At 40.4% G+C, this 18411-nt stretch overlaps 1 long non-coding RNA gene across 1 annotated transcript; it reads right to left on the bottom strand.

The window, feature by feature from the left end:
* Positions 1 to 11560: 11560 nt before the first annotated feature.
* LOC135172830 (uncharacterized) lies at positions 11561 to 15338 on the bottom strand. Its single transcript, XR_010301183.1, has 5 exons — positions 14787 to 15338; positions 14344 to 14693; positions 13918 to 14127; positions 13639 to 13829; positions 11561 to 11714 (listed from the first exon to the last, which is right to left on the bottom strand). It is a non-coding gene; the product is annotated as an uncharacterized LOC135172830 (long non-coding RNA).
* Between the last annotated feature and the right edge of the window lie 3073 nt (positions 15339 to 18411).

Raw genomic sequence — 18411 nt, forward strand, 5'->3', positions numbered from 1 at the left:
CTGGAACTTTCGCCAGAATTTCGGCGATTTCTTTTTGAATTTTTCGGAAGGGGTAGAAGAATTAATTTAGCGAGCGGTCAGGGGTGAGGAAAGGGGCACCTGTTGAAGCTTCATCTTGATTTTAGGGGCATTGGTCTGCAATGGGAATGGTGAAGTAACAACGGAGAGAATTTCTTGGTGGAAGTTATCCTATTGTTCTATAAAAGTTTCGTATTTCTATCCTGAAACTTGGAAAAAATTCTTATATACTGATCAAATGGTATTTAGAGACATTGTACCCTGATAAAAATCAAAATTACGGTACCAACGGTTCCAGAGATTTCTTATCAGGATAGGAATTGCTGGATTGGACAGGAGAAATTTATTATGTGTCGAAATAAACTTTCATTACCGTAGGATAGAAATTAATCATCAGATATTGATTGTTGCTACGCTTCGGTATAAAAATCATGAAAAATGAGGTGTGATATACTTTAATCGAACGTAGGGCAATTTGGATTGACAATTTCTCTCCGTGCAAGAGGAAAAAATGGTAATGGATCATTATATATTTAACATCAATATAATTACAAGAAGAATTCAGACGAATGGAATTAGGTGACTAAGTAGACAGAGATAACTGGGTTATATTCAATAATCATGCATTTCGCATTGGCATCACGTCAATCACTGGGCCCGATGGAAAAAATCGGAAAATGGAGGTAATATAGGCCAATTGAACGCAAGTATATCTCCGTATATAAGTCAATAATAAAATGAAGTGAGAAAAGTGCAATAACGCCATCATAATTTTTTCTGAGAAATTCTTGGTTTCAGTAAGAATTATCCGATATTGTCTGGAGTCTCCGTAGTTACAAATAACTATCCGTAGTATTTATTGAATATTTCTCTTCGTGTAACAGATTAGTTAATTTCCCCCACGGAAATCAGTTCCACTTCATCAAATATTCTCACGTGGAGCAGATAATTTTTCGGCGAAACTTATTTTGTTCGCCCAGTGTAGAACCCTCGATGATGAATTACGACAGATACTCGTGGGCCCCTCCCCTCAGTGCCAGTCACGAGAGCCGCCAATTCACCAAAAATGACCAATACACGTGAATCCCACCGATGAAAGCTTCAGATGACGAAGAAGCTCACCCTCCATGTCCCATGACATTCGGGTCGAGTGTTTTTATTCCATTACACTTGGCTGGATGAGGGGTGAGAGTATACGGAGTAACCTCTTAACCACTTACTTAACCCACAGCCAGAGCCAGCCTCTTGTCTACACTCGTGTTAAACCCTCGATGACGTTCGACAACTCAAATATTATCGACTGACATCCCGGTCTCCGCAGTGTCTCTGTAACTATCAGCCGGGGGGATAATTCATATTGGCAACATCTTGTAGCTTCAATTATCCTCTTGACAGGGCACTCCATAAAAACTGAAATTTCTCTTTTAACCACTGAATTTTTAATTTACTTCACTAACGTGACCTCGATGTCGTTCCAATTTTAATCGACAATTTCTTCGCTCACTTTGTTTTATTCTCAGCTTTTGAAATTAATATCGACGTCACATGTGAGAATATGATTTTATCATTTCAAAATAATAATGCTCCCAGAAACGGGAGAATTCGAACGCGATAGTCGATTCTGCTCTGAAAAAAATAGAATGTATCAAAGCCAATAATGCTCCTGTCCTCAAATATTTAGTTTACACGAAATTAAAAATAAGGGAATTTGAACGGGACTCCTGACATTCAAGGAGGTACAGTAACCGTTACCGAGTGGTCCTGGTGAATTAGAAAAACTAAAAATTTGCTAATAATGTCTGCAGAAAGGTTGGAAAAAATAACTCCTCCACAAGCGCCATCTAAAATTAGAACTTCAATGATCAATCATTTTAGTAAAGTTGAGTGACACAATAGGGTCCTAATTTTAGTACTTACCTAAAAGATTGTCACATATTTCACCCTAGACTCAGAGGTTACTTAGATATTCTCATATCATGGATTTCCAGATCATTTTTCTTCCAAGGAAACACGGTTCTCCCTTTGTAGGCGAGCGTCAACGATTTCCTTTAAATGGGATCTGAATTCGGCTCTCGATATGGAACCATAAGATAGCGTAGTTAAAAGCTATAAAGGAATTCGTTGGTTTTCGAAGGAAGGTTGATAATACAATTAGAAATAAATATATTATCAACTCTTCTGAGAGCAACTTAAATTATAAGTGTATTGTAATATCTCCGTCGTATTCTATGCTCTCCCCCGTCATCTACAAAAAACTATCCTGCCATTCTCTCACGGTATGTTACGCGTCATTAAAAATTAATATTAAAGTATTATTAATATTAGCCGAAAGTCTAGAAAGAATTTCATTACTACCAATCCTAATGAGCGCTCCATATTGAACCGTCGGATATGTTGAGCCTCTCGCATAAAATTCTGCAATTTTCATTCAGAAAAAATTAACCACATGATTACAAATCAAATTAATTATCAGTTTGCAAAAATGACCGGTACCTTTCACCCAAAATTCATAAATATTTATAAATGTTCCACGGAATCCCCAGAAAATCACGATTTCCGTCTCATCCCTGAAAAATGAAGTTTCTTTCAGCTCACGATTTTTCCTCCCCCAAGATACCCCCGAATAAACGATCCACAGTCGATCATCCATAGAGAATGGCACAGTGTTTATGCACCCTGTTCATGGATAAAGAGCTACAGGCTGCGGATAGATAGCGCGTGACCGAATATACTTTTGATGCATGCGCACCAGTCGACCGGCGTGTTTATGTTAATGTAATTTTACTATACCGAGAGGCGAGGTTCCACTGGCCCACGATGTATTCCACTCCTCTCGCCGCCTATCCCGCTCCCTCCTCCAACCCCCTCGTGAGCCTGAAATAACGACTATCCGAGAGATAAATCGTTTGGCTCCATATACACATTGTGATGTGCGTGTTCGCGCAACGGGACGCACTCTACTCGTGAAATAGCCCGGAACGGTAAAACGATGGGTAACGAGCCCCACGCGGTCCACGAGAGGGAGAGAGAGAGAGTGAAAGAGGGCCAACGATAGTGGATAGGAAGAGGGTGAGCAATTTTACCGGAAGCACACTCGAGGCCACAATTGAATCGTTCTCGGGTTTTCAGTGAGGCCAGGTGAAACATAAACCCCTGTATTATTATCGTCATTTTTTTTATTTTCACCTGACAATTTTTGCCGAATTGTTATCGTTCCTGGGGGGCCAGGCAATGTCCTGGGTTCAATAATATTATCAGAGGGACTGAAGAAACATGTTTGATGGTTGAAGAGATGGTATTTGGATTTTTAAGGGCGCATGAGGATATTTTTAATTGCGAGAATAATGAGTGTAATTCTTTCAGTTATGTCTTTTCAATTTTGAGGAGTAAGGAGGGGATGGTCGGTGGGTATGTGGGTGTGTGTATGTATGCATGCGGGAGTTTAAATTGCCGGGAAAATATTTGATGAGAGAATGAAAATACTGGGGGAGTGTGGATTCGCGTGGCCCGAGGGACTCGGGGACTGGGTTGAATTCTCGGACATTCGGAGGAACGGCTCTCAACAGATGGGAGTATTCATGATGAGGTTAATAGATATTTCTGGGATTATGAATGGATGAAGGTAGGAGCGGCGCAATGAGAAATGGAATTAATTTAGGAAAGTGAGGGGAGGAAATGGAATGCTGTGGTACGAGTCCGCGGAGAATGACTTTGTCGCACGCACGTGTAACTCATCCCTTTTTGCGATATCTCGCGAGTTCACCCGGGAAGCGAAACTTTACGCACGAGAGTTCACAGTGGGCTTGAGGCAAACGTGGAAATAAGTTTTTAACGAGCGCAAAAAATTGTCAGGAGGATCGTACGGTTCGTTTCACTGGAAGAAGTGGAAAGGGACGTTTTGGTCAGACAATGCGCACTTAAAACGTTATTTCCATCATTGCAGAACGGTAGGTTGTTAGGCACAATTCGCGTGAGTTTTTATCCGTCGCGTACATTTTATCGCAAATTTCTCTACGTGCATTGTTTCTCCAATATTATTTTTCAAAAAATTCTCAACAAAATTTCATTCTCATCATTCCCCTTATAAACTTGTTCCAAGTAAACTACGTGATGACAGAAGAGCACCGTGTATTACCGACGAAAAATTCGTCCTCACCAATTTTTTTTTTATTACCGTCCAACGTCTGATTTCATCCGCCTCTCCACCCCCACATAATTCGCCCAGTACGTGCTAGCCCGAGTGTATGTAGAGCAAACATGTGGCAGTATAAGTACAACCAGTGTCTGTCTGCGTGAGCCAATATTGGCTGGCAAGTGAGGGATGCCGCACACGCTGTGCGTTCAACTACTCAAGAAAAGAGGATAGAAGAGAGCTCTCCCTTCCTGCCCACTACCCCCCATCCGCCCCGTTAGTACAAGCCTCAGCAAACCCTCTCCTCAACTCCTTTAACTATTTTTTTTCCTGCCATCCACACGTTCACACGATAATGGTGGCATCGTGTGTCCAACTTCTTGAAAATACGTCAACTTCTTGTCCATCCCCACATTCGTCCGCCCATTCCCCTAAATCTACTGCAACTTATTGTTCTTTGTGAGATATTCCACAGGGAAAATTAACAAATTACAGGTGGAACATTTCTTCAGGATTTTTGTTTTTCAATTGGTCAATCCCGACTTATCGACAACAAAAAAGTGGTCCATTTTGCCTCGACCAGGGAGGAAACGTGGGAGAATAAAAAATAATGGCTACTAGAATAGCAAAGGATATGTGTGACTGTCAGGGATATATATACACTCCTGTCTCCCTACGTGAGGCGAAAAAGTTTGTCGAAGGAAAAGCGTTTCGCCGGTGAACGATCGAAATTACACGCTCGAAAGAGTTCTTATAGTCGCCTTGGGTGCTGTACGATTCATCTGGCCGTTCTCTCCTAACACTTACTCCAAGAGTTTTCGTACACTTAAATAAGGGGTATGAGACAACTGTGCGAGCCACGGACACACTTTTGAATTTACTGGTCCTGAGTCAAATGGCTCGTGAGAATAATCACAAAGTTTTCGTAATGAAATCCGAAGGTTATCATTTACAGAGGTATTTATGTAATTGCCGATTGAGTACATGAGGTGATTGAATATCGTAGGAAAAGTTTTAAGGGGAATGGAACAGAGAGAGAGAGAGAGAGAGAGGAGATAGGTATTTTTTTGCTCATTAATTATGCTACCTAATATTTCATAAGTTTTAGGTGTTTTAATCCCAGTATAATAAGATAATGAGATATTAATTAAAAAATTTTGAATTGCGGTCATTGTAGGGGTTTATAGGAATCGGATTTTTTCTCTTATTAATCAGTAATTAATCATTAATTAAAAATGACTACTGAGCTTTTTATAAGAATACTCATCAATTCTTAAATTAATGTAATTGCTCTTTCTGATTACAATCGAGATTATAATTTTTACCTCTCGGCGAGATACTTTTATCCATTTTTCTTATACCTGACAACATCTGGATGAACTGAGCGGCGAAAACGGCCATAAATATATTAACCTCGACAACAGGTCTTTCGATTATGTAATGCTCTTAGTAATGAGTGACATTTCCATTGTTTAAAAAAATATTTCCAAGATTTTCCGATCAATATTCGTAACCGGGAATTGTTCATTGTCTGTCGGTGTCGTAGTAAATTATAAAAGTGGTTAGAGTGCTTGGATAGTGACCAAGAGTCACCAAGAGTGACGTTGACTGGGGGTAAGGTCAACCGAGGGACCTCAAGCCGTCCCTCGAGAGCAAAACCAATCACGTTTCCTGCCCTCTCTTGGGTCTGTTTGTTACTGTCTTGCCGTTTTTCCTGGACGAGAATACGGCATACACCTCTGAGGCCTCTGAATTACGGAAATTGCCTACACCATATGATCTCGACGGGTTAGGTTCAGCTCGGGAGATGGGGGAAAAAAAAAACAAAGTGAAAATCCCTTTCGGCTTTCAATTTAATATTCGTAAAATCGCGTATTCTAAATATATCCTAGAGTTATAGTGTGCAAAAAAAGTATGTGCATGTGTGAGGGATGAGAGGTAGTCGGAAGATTCAAAAAGTTGGACTATGTATATGTCATCGCTCCAGGAGACGAGTATTCCACGAAAACTACGCCCGTGGGAGAATAGCAATGGGTCTGCACACCTCTTTGACATTGTGATTTTATGGCGGTAAACTCTTTGACGAATGGATCGGGGAGAACCGAGAGGCGTTTGGATTTTCCTATTCTCTCGCCTTTGCCCTTTCTTTATTCGCAAAAGGTAATACAGGGTGAAGAAGAATTCTAATTCGAATTTGCTATTTTTATAGAAGAGTTTTAAAGGGAATTAAAATCGGTGAAACATTACGAGAAGACAACAATTGATTTGAACCTTTTCCTCGGACTTGCGAAGAACTTCTACTGAAATCCAATACCAACATGAGATATTTTTTGTTCGAAATGTAATTTTGAAAATAGCTGAAAAATTCTCACAAAAACGAGATTGAATTTACAAAAAAAAGGGTAAAAATCACACTAGTGGACTTCACTGTACAGACGATTGCCCGATATTAAAATCGATGTGCACTGGGGGGAGGGGGACAACAGATGTTCGACGATAGCTTTACGATTGGCTCGAGAGTGTGGTGCGGCAAGGAGGGCCTATACCAATAACGAAAATCATTAAATAAGCTCGGTGCCAGAGGGCGCCGGTTCGTGCCCAAGCTATTAACTACCAGTTCTAATTTTATTATTAACCATTCCCCCTAAAAAAATAGACCCGTCGACACTCTAAATTTAGAGACTCTTCCCCCTGCCCCCGCGTCGTTCGCACCCCCAACTCAATGCCTAAAAAAATCCTGATAACGAATGCAGTTCAACCCTTGTTCTCCCGACTTGACAACATGAAAATTGAAATTTTCCAACGGTATTTCTTCCTCAAAATTCAGAAATGTATTCACCACAAATTTTCCACCATAAAAAATTTTCCAGTCCTGGAAACGAACGACTCACCCTCTCCAACCTTCCCACACCCCGAAAATTACAAAATACATTCTGATAAAGAGTGGAGCTTGCCTTTTTTCACCTCGCGAAGGGAAAAAAGTCAAACCGGCAAAACGATGAGAATTGAAATTGGAGAACGTGGTGGAATGACGAGGTGTCTGGTATAGGCGCCTCCCCATCGAATTTTCGTAATCTATCCGATCTTCACACCCCCGTCCCCGGACTATCACGTACCCCGTCACACGTAACGGCGCGTGTTACAACCAGTACCAAATCGAGGAACACACAAGTTTCCCCAAGGCATTCGTCTCCAATGGTATACAGAATACAAGGTATATATAACCTTTTTCCTGTTCCATCCAACCAGATTCCCCTCCCTCTTCCCAATGCCCCCCCACCCCGGTTGCGTTTCCCGGAAGAAAATTCCAAGCTCGATTCGCTCCGCAGTTCCACTACCAATACAAATACGATGCTATCTCTTTTTTCCCCTATTTTTCTTGGTCTTTTTTTGCCGGGTAGTCGGTAACGTGGAATCTACGAAATTCAAATATCCCTTCGTGATGGTATACAAGATCCAGTGAAACGAAAGGGGGAAAAAGAATGGTGGTGGGGCACAACGGAAGGCGGACATGCATCCTCCGGGTTTTTCTCAACTCTTTCTATTGTTTTATTGGCCCTCTCTGTTGCACACTTGAACGGAGGGCCAAAGATGATAGTGTATTGTTGGATGGAGAAGGGGGAGGACATTTGGTAAGATGAACGGGACATTCTTCTTGGGTCTTAATTCTGGGCTTGAGAGCGACGGGCGATTTTTAACTCGTGAAAGGGTTTCTGGGTCGTTGGGCCGTCAAAGTGAAAACTTGGGTGACCAGAAGAGTCGAGATCAAAGGGAACTGGTGGGAAAAAGACGTGGTTGAAACTACTCGACCAACCGCACCTCGACAGATTCTGGGATCAGCCGGGGGGATGATAAAAAGAGGGGATGCGATTTCGGAATTTTCTCATTAGTCGATTCCTTCAACGAGGCGTTTATTGATTCTGGGGGAATGAGTAGGGGGGTTGTCACGGGGAAATTGGATCGAGAGCAGAGAAAAGAAAATTCAAGATATCAATTTCGGTCGATTTTTTAATTCACTTTGGGGGAGATAATGTCGCAGAGACTTTTGATAATTTTATTGGTTTTAATAATTAAACTTCGAACTGTGTGATTTTAATTCCTTGAAGGAATGCTCGGTCCTTTCTTCCAGACCCTGCTTGGTCACCAGGTGTATATCTGAAAAAATCCATATTTGAGCCAAGTGCATCAGTAAAGGTTCCAAGAGAATGTCTCCATGTTGCAATCTTAAGGAAGACCCTATTGCAATAAACAATGTCTTATAATAAATAAATTTGTGGTCAAGAGGATCCCAAGATCCACCAGATTTCGATAAAAATTTCAAAAAATCTCCAGCGCCGGAGATATCATTGAAAAATTATCAACAGTCCATTAACTCAATAAAAATTCCAGCTTGAAAACCGAGAATACCCGTATCAAAAGCCCCCAAAGTATCCACCCCCAACCGAGATTTCAATGTCGTAGAAATAGAGCCTCCGAAAGGCTGTGAAGTGCCCTCGAAGCGCAGTGGAGAAAGCGACCGCAGAAAGGGTGTGCGGAGGTGAGTGGTGACAAAGACGAGAGAGCGAGAGAGTGAGAAAACCACCGGGTTCGGTAAAAAGTGCACAAGTGAGATTGGAGGTGAGGTTGGGACAGTAATTTGCATGACTCAAGTGCCGGCCCCATACACTACACAACACAAGCCCCTTCCCAGACACTCCAGTCAATGGTGTGGCAGTTGGGATATATGCCCGGCAGATTCAGTCGGGTTTTTTCGTGTGTGTTATCCCCGTCCCCAAAAGGTGAGAAACTAAAGAAAGCCAAGTGCGGCTTCTGGGTATAACCAGAGCGTGGGTTTTGTGAAAAAGTGAAAAATGAAAGAAGAAAAAATTGTTGAAAATTTGTAAAAAGGGCCGTGAGACTGTGAAATAAAGAGTGAATCGAGGGTGGAGGTGGAAATAAAAAAATAGCTAGTGGGTTATGCTGTGGAGAAAACGTAGAACTGCGTCTGTCAAGTAGAGGTGAGAGGCTATGTGGAGACTGTGGTGTACCCAGTGGTCTAAGAGAAAGCGAAACGACTGGCGGAGGCAAACGCAAGGGAATCGCTTGGGGGTGGGAGGAGGGTGGTGAAAAGGGGATGAGGAAGGAGAAGCAACGACTCGCATTCCAAGCAGCACCCCACCGACCGGCAACCGGGTTCATTATTTTCTCGTTATAAGTTTCTACAACTCCGGCTTGTTGTCGTAACACTGTTAACGCGACGCGCCGCGAATTGTTAAACTACTAACTCCTGTTGTATGTATATGTATATGTATATGGCCGGTTATAATATCTGGGTGGATTGCATGACTGACGGGTGGACGGGGTGATTTTAATTCGGTACCATTAGTTCATTCGAATTAACGGGGATGAGAGAAGCAGTTCGATGGGAGCCACTTGTTAATATTCGCTGATAGTTTGTTGTGAATTCGCGATGTTTGAAAATCGTTGGAAAATTTTAATTAATGAAAATTTGAATGCACTTTGATCCAGAATATTTGTATTTGATTTGCAAACGCGAAATATTTCGTCATTCATTCCCGTAAATGAATTTCCACATCAGCCTCGCATAAATGACAATAGATTAGTCTGTGTACAGCGTCAAAAGGAGCCATTTCCACCCATCCCCCACCCCCTCTTTCCCCCGTCCCAATACAACACCAGAAGAAAGTTTTTCCTTCGAGCATAATCCACAAACTTTTTTGGGCTCATGAATTAATTTAACAACAGAATCGCTTATACTACATTAACTTTTAATTTTGTAAACGCGCACTGGGTCCTGTATATGTACTTCAGTCTGTGCCCAGGCATCGTGCATTCATATTAACTTTGTTCGTTCACGTTAAGTAATGGATTGCGCCGCGGGAACAACGCTTGTCCCTGACGGGAGGCTTATTGCTTTGCCTCTTCCACTTACTCTCCCCTATTTTTCCCTTCTTTATTTTTACATTTTATTTTTCCCTCCTCGGTGTGTTTTCTTTGGCTGTTTTATTTCTGCGGCATTTAGTTTTTTTTTTTTCGGCACGATCGGTAGTGGCCCTCAAGCCACAGATTCTCCTATCCTCCTGGGCTTACTTGGGTCCTCGTCGAGCCGGATGCCAAGCAAATGCCTATCTCCCTCCGGGGAGCTCTCTGTTTCCATTCGTATGTATAGGTATAGTCGGGGACAAGTGACATTTCACCCAATCTTTTGTGTTCGATCCTCCTTCTGTTTCTGGGCACTCGGTGCTTCCGACGATAAATAAATAATGGGGTGGAGAAGCTCCGACTATTTTTGGGTTAAATTAACGGGGGAAAAAATTCAAATCTTCAAGGACATCTCACTAATCTATTTCCGGAACAATCTATCAGAATTTCAGAATTTAAAATTCCAAATAATCTATGACATACCCCCGATAATCTAAAATTTCTCCCTCTGCACAAAATCTGAGATGATTGAATAACCGTTAGCATAGTACAACTCATTAGCCAAATGATAATACGAAAAAATCGAAGTATTCATATCGATAATCGTTGAAGAATTTTTATTTGGCACGCGCAAGGGATTCCTTGTCAGGACTTTGCCCAACGCCACCACCCGATTCGATATTTGGTGTGAGTGACACGCTGTGCGAGGGAGAGCAATCGAACGGCAAAAGGGTGGGAGATGCGACCGCGTACCGAGGAGGGAAAGCGAGCCGTCTACGTAATAAAATCACTTGTTGGATTTCCTGTAGTCGTGATTTACGTTCTTGGCTCGGCCGTCTTCTCCAGGAAAACGCGGCAAGCATCCCTCCCATACCATTCCCTCGTCTTTTACTCTCGCTCGGTGAATTCTATTTCCTCTGAGCTCAATTCTCATTCCATATCTACCGAATTCCGGGGCTTGTGATCGCTCTCGAGACCGGGTAATTTCTACGGTCACATTCCGTAACGAGGAAAAACTGCAGGAGAGATTGAAAGAGGGGAATGATTCAAGCGACAATTGAGGAAATCATACATTCTTACATATTTACAAGTGGGTAAAGGACTTTTTCGCACATACACACGTCACGGCGTCTACCCTATCTCATAACTGCTAACAGCGTGTTCTACACACAGCTGAACAAAGAATAATTCTCGTGCTAGGACGGATACACAAGTGCAAAGCGGTGGCAAGGAAAAAAATTCAGAAATTCAGTGCTGGAACTGAAAATTTTATTCAGTTCCAGTTTTTAGAATCGTGCATATAAATAATTCCTATCAGAATTACAAAAAATATTCAATTACTCGATTTTAATAACAACATTCTGTCCTTCCAAAGCACATGATGAATTAACATAAACGAGGTATTATTCGTTTGTAATACATGGCCACTCGGACAAGGTAGATAGGTTGGCCATAGCCACGTACGGAGTTATAAACTACCCCGTCGCAATATATCTCCATAATCCTGGAGCCAGCACAGTTATTGCTTACCATATTAACTGTTTTACTGCGATAATATGAGGTATCCAAGCGGTGGAGGAGTCTCTTCCATGATACAGCATTATTATTATTTCACTTATTCCAGAAATCCATTCACACGGAGCTGAAACAAAAAATTATCGTATTCATTCTTGACTTGAATTCCTATCACGAGTCTTTGTAAAAGGTGTGAGATGCCAAAGTGGTTTGACCGAGCCCTGAGAGGAACTGAGGAATAAGCCGATGGAAAAAGAGGGTAAGGCGTTATCATTCTCAGACACGCTGCTTTTATGCTTCTCCTCGAGGTTGCAGTGTGCCACTGTTTCTGGACTACTTTTTTTTTTTCAAGCTCCTGTGGGCTTTGGCAATTTCCTACAACATTCGATACCCAGTTTTTGCCACTACTTGCAGCGAGAGGGTCACATATGAGATGACGGTAAGCGGTAAGTGGAGATTTAATGGTGGAAATGAAGTGAAAAATAACGGGCTTACTGCAACGACAAGGAAGATGCAGGGAAAACTCATTTTTTGAATTGAGACACTTTTTTTATGTTTAACCGTAAATTGGTCATCTGAAGGACACGCCTAAAATTTGCCATCTTCCTCGATTGCTTTTAAAATGGAATATTACAAAATAATGGCAAAGTTTTAGGGCACGTTAGTGACAAATGACCAAGTCATTATAACGTTGATGTGATGGTCATCTTCCGGCTAAATAAATCGTGGTTACTCCTCAACTTTATGACAGATTTTTTACACGAATTCTGTGACAGTTATATCTTACCTAAGTAGCAGTAAAGATGTCATATTGAAAACCCCGAATGACCACCATATTCCATCCAAACAGCAGTGAGAATATCAAACTAGTCAACTTACGATAAGGAAAAAATATGATGTTGCATAACTATCATATGAATGAGTCTAAAAAAATCCAATTTTGTTGACAATTGCACACGCTGTCTCTCGCTAATTGAAATTAAAATCCGCACCCTCCAGCAAGCCTCGAATGCCTGATTTGACATTCTTTTTCTCATGTATTAATTGTTTTAACATAACACGACAGTCTGAAGACTTATTTTTGGGCATGTAACGCAATCTAGAAAGTGACGGTCATTTTGCATGTCTAGCTCCCACTATTTGCTGCCACGACCAGTGAGCCCTCGTGTGGAGACTGACCCTCCGGCCCTCCTTGGAAATTTGCGTATGCATTTTCCATGGGGGTCGTGGGTAGCCAGAGACACTCGTGATGCGTTCACCTCCGAGTGGGTTTATACATACATACATACGAGCATGGGAAGAACCTCTAGGGATATTTCGTGTGGGCATCTCTTAATCCAGAGTGAAACGAGTGAATCGGCAATGAAGTAGCGTCGTTAGCAAGTCCTATTCGTTTGTGCGAGGCTCCAAGCGCCGAAAATTTAAATGAGTGTTGATTAGGCCCCGGTAAAAGACCAGTCTCATTCGTAATGCATGTGAATACTTCTGGTAAATACATATGACTTGTTATGACAACGAATATGCAATTTCGGAAAATTCTATTATTCTTGGATGGTACTGAGGATAGGGAGAGAGTCCTGAGGGGACAGTTATCCAATTGATTTTACATGCCTCTGGATAAATGTGAACAGTGGATACGCACAAAACCACCACGAGGTAAATCATATTCTAGAAGTAAATTATAAGCTGAGGATTTTTTTTTATGTCGACTTATTCTTTGACAGTAACTACTGTTTTCCAGCCCATACCTCGGGCTCTTCAACGAATATGTCTGACGATCACGAGTAACAATTTTACATTGACAAATTTTCCGCCCAATTGAGCTCTTCAGCCACTCAATACCCGAAATTGTCTTAATGCAAACGTCAAAAAATTATTCCTACTAATATTACTAAATATTCGGAGATTAATCAAAACAGCGTGAGAGATGGGCTGAAATTACAGTACCGTGACTCGTAGCCATATTCGCAAGCGGAAAACAGCCGGATTTTAGGTGAAAAAGAAAAAATAAAAACAGGAGAGAAAGTGAAGGAGGATAGAACTGCATTTACCGAACAGTAATGGTAGCGGAAGCCACACTTAGCCCCTGACTTCCGGTCAGAAGTTCACCTAGCTCGTATCCGGATACCATGAATCCTCAGACACTCTCCTGAGGAGCATAGCTTGAGAGCCCTTCACCTTTTCTCCCTGAGTTTTCACGTGTGTTACACGCGATCGTCAATCTTATGAGTTGAGTGAAGTACTGGAAGAAGAAAAGAATTCTATAAAGTGCTCCTACATTTATTTTTTTCTCGAATGCTGTAAATTGTGACTTTGAGACCTTCACATACACTTCTAGACTTCATTGAAACTCAACGGAAATTAAGTTTCCTCGGATGTCACGATCTGAAAGGATATTTTACAACTTTGTAGAGACAACACTATTGATCTGCGAATTCAGTGTGTGGATTAAATTGATCATTGCGGTCCGGTTGGATCAACTGCCAACTGCCTTGCTATCCTGCCTCAAGCAGAGCTTGAGCCAACTCAATGAATGTTTGCTGAAAACAAAGGGAAACAAAATTAAAATATAGAGTCCACGCTTTTTAATTATGACAAAACAGAAGCCAAGAATGTCTGATTGGATGGTGCCAGGGAGGAAGGGAATTCATGGGGAATATTCGAGGAATTATCCTCGCCTTTAGCACACATTAAAAACATTACGACGAAAATTTTCTCTTTTTTACACGAGGATGTACTCACAAAAAAAAACTTACCCCTGTCAGTGTAGTTGTCATCCCCTAGTTGTCAAATATTTCCGCAATTTTCCCTTCACATTCCAAGTAAAATGCCTTATCAGTGCTGAGGCGAAAACATTGTCATTATAAATTACAGCCCTGAACAATGCCGACACTGTCGTCACAGATAAGCGACAGATCCAAAGGGGCAATGCAAAGAGGAATATCTCTCGTGGTTTAATTCCACGCGGCGTCAGATAGAGTCCTCCCTGTTATTCCCTTTTGCTTTTTGCAGTGGTCCATCTCTACCTCCGGCGTATCCCTTTTCTGGCCCGACTAACACCGAAACCCGGGCAACCTAGGCACCGTGGCAACTCTTGCTGAGGCCCCTGCGGATATAATACGATTCGAAATTAAACTTCCGCGGCACGCTCGGCATCCGAATAATGCGAACGGGCTGCCTAAAACAGTAAAGATATTACGTATTATTACGGCGTGCCAGTGCTGGATGAAGGGAACGAGACGCTGGTCGTGGTGGGGGCTGACGCTGCTGTGCTGAAGCCAAGCGTACACCGGGCCATCTTGGTTGTTGCACTTTCAACTCTTTAATTTGTATTATCCGTTTATAGTCGTCACGCAATAGTTATGCTTTCCTGGATTTTGGCCTTCGTCGATGTACCTTCCTTTTCACTTTCGAACTCGAACAAAAATTATTGTTCAAATTTCAGTTGAAATTACGGTGTCGTTTAGCTGCAAGTGGATGGCTGCACAGTACGGGAATTTCCACTGAATTTTTCCCTCCCTGTAGATGCGGGTAAAATATTTATTTAAATTCTCCTAGGGTTCTGGGGAAATTTGAAAGGACTGATCGTTTCCTCATTTCTGTCTGGAAAGTCAGAAAAAATCAATGGAAGATGATTAATTTATATTCTATGTTAGAGAACTGTTATTTATTTCGGAATTAAAGTTAATTTCACCTGTCCAGTGCAGTTATTTTTATGCGGATAATTATTGCATAAGTTTCATTAACTAGATGTCACGAACTAGTCCGTGAAATTCACCAAATAATGTTCTCTGCCCTTCGTGTTTACATTTTCACTGAACGCTTTCCTAGTGATTGAAATGAGCTTTTTATCAGCTCTGCATTCCACGGGCTTGTCGTTTACATAAGCTACGTCCCGGCCGTTTTTGCCGATTATTATTAATATGTGATGGAAAATTGGAAATTGGTAATAATCATTATTAAAATAATATCTGCGGATATTCCTATAACAGTTATTGCTCCACTTTGACAATATTACGCTAAAATTGATACTTTAATGCCCGGAATTTCAATTCTGAAAACAGATCAAAATTTTAAAAATTGTTGAAGAAATTTAAATTTAATTAATGTTATTGGATTAGCGCTCAACAATACCTACGTTAAATGATTCACCTTCAATACGAGTCCTCGTTTCCTTAAATTAAATAAAACACATACCATATTAACTTCTACTGAATTTCGAGAGAGAAATGAGGGGACGATGACCTAAGATAGAACGCTAGGATATTTTTTATTAAAAGAATGCTCACCATGCAGGACAGCGTAAAAAGGCTAAATTGAAATAAGAACCACTAGCAATGTTCAATTCGGAAATAAATAATTATTTTAGAGATCATGCCACGTACTTCCAGAGGGAAAAGTACAGTGATAGCAAAGCTTACAATTTCATAGACAGTTGAGGAGTAATTTTCAGAAAAGCAAACCTCGTTTGAGCAAAGCTTTCTCACTTGTGTTAATATTGGATCATTTTAGCGGGTGACGGGGAGCATGAGCTGCCTCTCAAATATCTGTAATACAACGTGCTAACGTGAAGGAGAGGTGCAGACGTTGGTTATGCGAACGTCGGGAGGACATGAAGAGGCGCGTACACTCTCAAGTTAAATGAACCCCCTGGGTTGAGTAATGTGTACCTGTGTCTTACTGCTGGGGATAATTAGTATGAACAGTGACAATAATTCATTAGAAATTACATTGAACCAGAATACTGAACAATATGCAAGAACCGATTCAGAATAAATAATGTCAACGAGCCCCTCACCTTCTGCAATGAATGTCAAAAGTGAGATTTGAAATACAATATTTTAATATTTTTAAATGTTAAGAAACATCTGCACTGAATTTAGGACAATGTAGGAAGTAGAATTCATCTGGTTAAGGGCTTGTAGGTAATGTTCCACAACTATTACCCCAAATTGTTATGTTTACTTGTTGTAATTATAGTTATTTCGAGTGTACGCAGTACACAATGTACCCTATATTGAGTGCTCGGTTCACAATTGTCCCGGATATTTGTATTTCTGTACTTGGCCAACAATATCGTGTTGTGCAAGTCGTGACGATAGCGCACATGTGGCACTCCAGCGTTTTAATAAATTGGAGAATTTATTCCGGGATACATAGCTGATGGTAATTGGACTTTCATGGGTTATGCATTTTTCGAATGTTTCAATGAAAAATATATTTGAGAAACAATCACTGCTGTGGACATAGGGAATATAGGGTTTTCAGCAATTTTTTAGAAAAATTGGGAATTACTAATGCAATACCTTCTGAAATCTTAAAGACCATTCAGGCCATTTTCAATTTTTGACAGCTGAAATGTAATGAAATAATTTAAATTAAGACTAACATCTTCCACATATCGATTATTCAGAATTAACTGTTCATATTTCCGGCTTTTATGCTTTTAGAATAAGAGAGGAGAGGGTCATGAGGGCCTATCATATAATCACAAATAATCCGAGACTTTTTGATTAAAACATATTTCTTCGAGGAAGTGACAATCATCGATTCTCGTAAGAAGCAAAAAAAATTAAGGATAAGAAACGAAAAATTTAATTAAATTAGGCACAATACATTATAGTCCCTTATGCGTATATTATGACTGCTATTATTATTACTCCCATGAATTTATGTAGATCTCATTGTTATTGAAGATGTTAACGAAATGTTATGAAGCTTTGTACTCAAACAATGCAATGTAATTTAATGGAGAATGGAAAGCAAAAACATGTAAAAGCTCGAGAGTTGACTAACAGTTGATATTTGAGGAGTAATTTTTATTCTAAGTTAGAGAAATTGTATTCTGATTCATAATAAATTCATCCTTTAGGTTCCCTAGTTTTTGCACAGACAACAACAAACATTTTAGAGCGGCAGTTCGTGTAAATATTAATGAAAATCAGGAATGAAGGATCGAGTATGCATACTGCAATCTTAAAGCACATTGAGGGTATTATTTTTTACGTGGTGCTCTATATGTTTAAATAGTCGGAAGAATAAATAGTAAAATTTTAAATGCTTGAAGGATTTATGAAAAATTTTATGACAAGTTTTAATCCTCACAGACTCACTTGTTGAGAGGACCCCCGTGGGAAATATTTCAATTCTCGGTCATCAGTTTTCATAGTATTACAGGTATTCCCATGAGATTAATCGCCACTAATTTTTTTAATACTTGAGGTCATCGCCAAGTAATGAAACAAATCGGTCCCTCGGTATGGCTTGTGGCCCATATTTTAACATCAGTAGAGACACCTAGTGAGAGTTCGCCAAATTCTCTGGACACTTGAGGTCGCATTCCCCTCCAATTTATCGACTGATAATATCTTTCTGCAGTTTTCATAAATTTGAAACGACGATAAGCTTTATGCAAATGAAAATAGTAAACATCCAGACTCTTAAATGAATATAAAAAATAAACAAAACGTCCATATCAGGCTTTTTAATGTTCCCATGAAAGTTAATCTCTTTTGGTTGAAAAACCAAAAAAGATGTCAATGAACTAAATTTTTTCTCCAATAATTTTCAAGAAGCGAAAATGTCAGAATCTCTGCGGCTCACAGAACTCCAATTGAGCCTTAGTAATTACCATTATGCAGAAAATCTGTGACATGTGTTACTAGTAACTGCAAAAAGGGAGTTCTGGAATCCATCAGAATTTCTATTTCCTTTTCAATGTCCCATGCCTTCCGCAATAAAATTTTTTTGTACCTGACGTAATGTATCGTTCCAATGGCAATAACTTTTATAGCACGTGTCCATGTCGAAGTCCATCAATTCCC

This window comes from Diachasmimorpha longicaudata, chromosome 2, assembly GCF_034640455.1.
Source record: "Diachasmimorpha longicaudata isolate KC_UGA_2023 chromosome 2, iyDiaLong2, whole genome shotgun sequence".
NCBI lineage: Eukaryota > Metazoa > Arthropoda > Insecta > Hymenoptera > Braconidae > Diachasmimorpha > Diachasmimorpha longicaudata.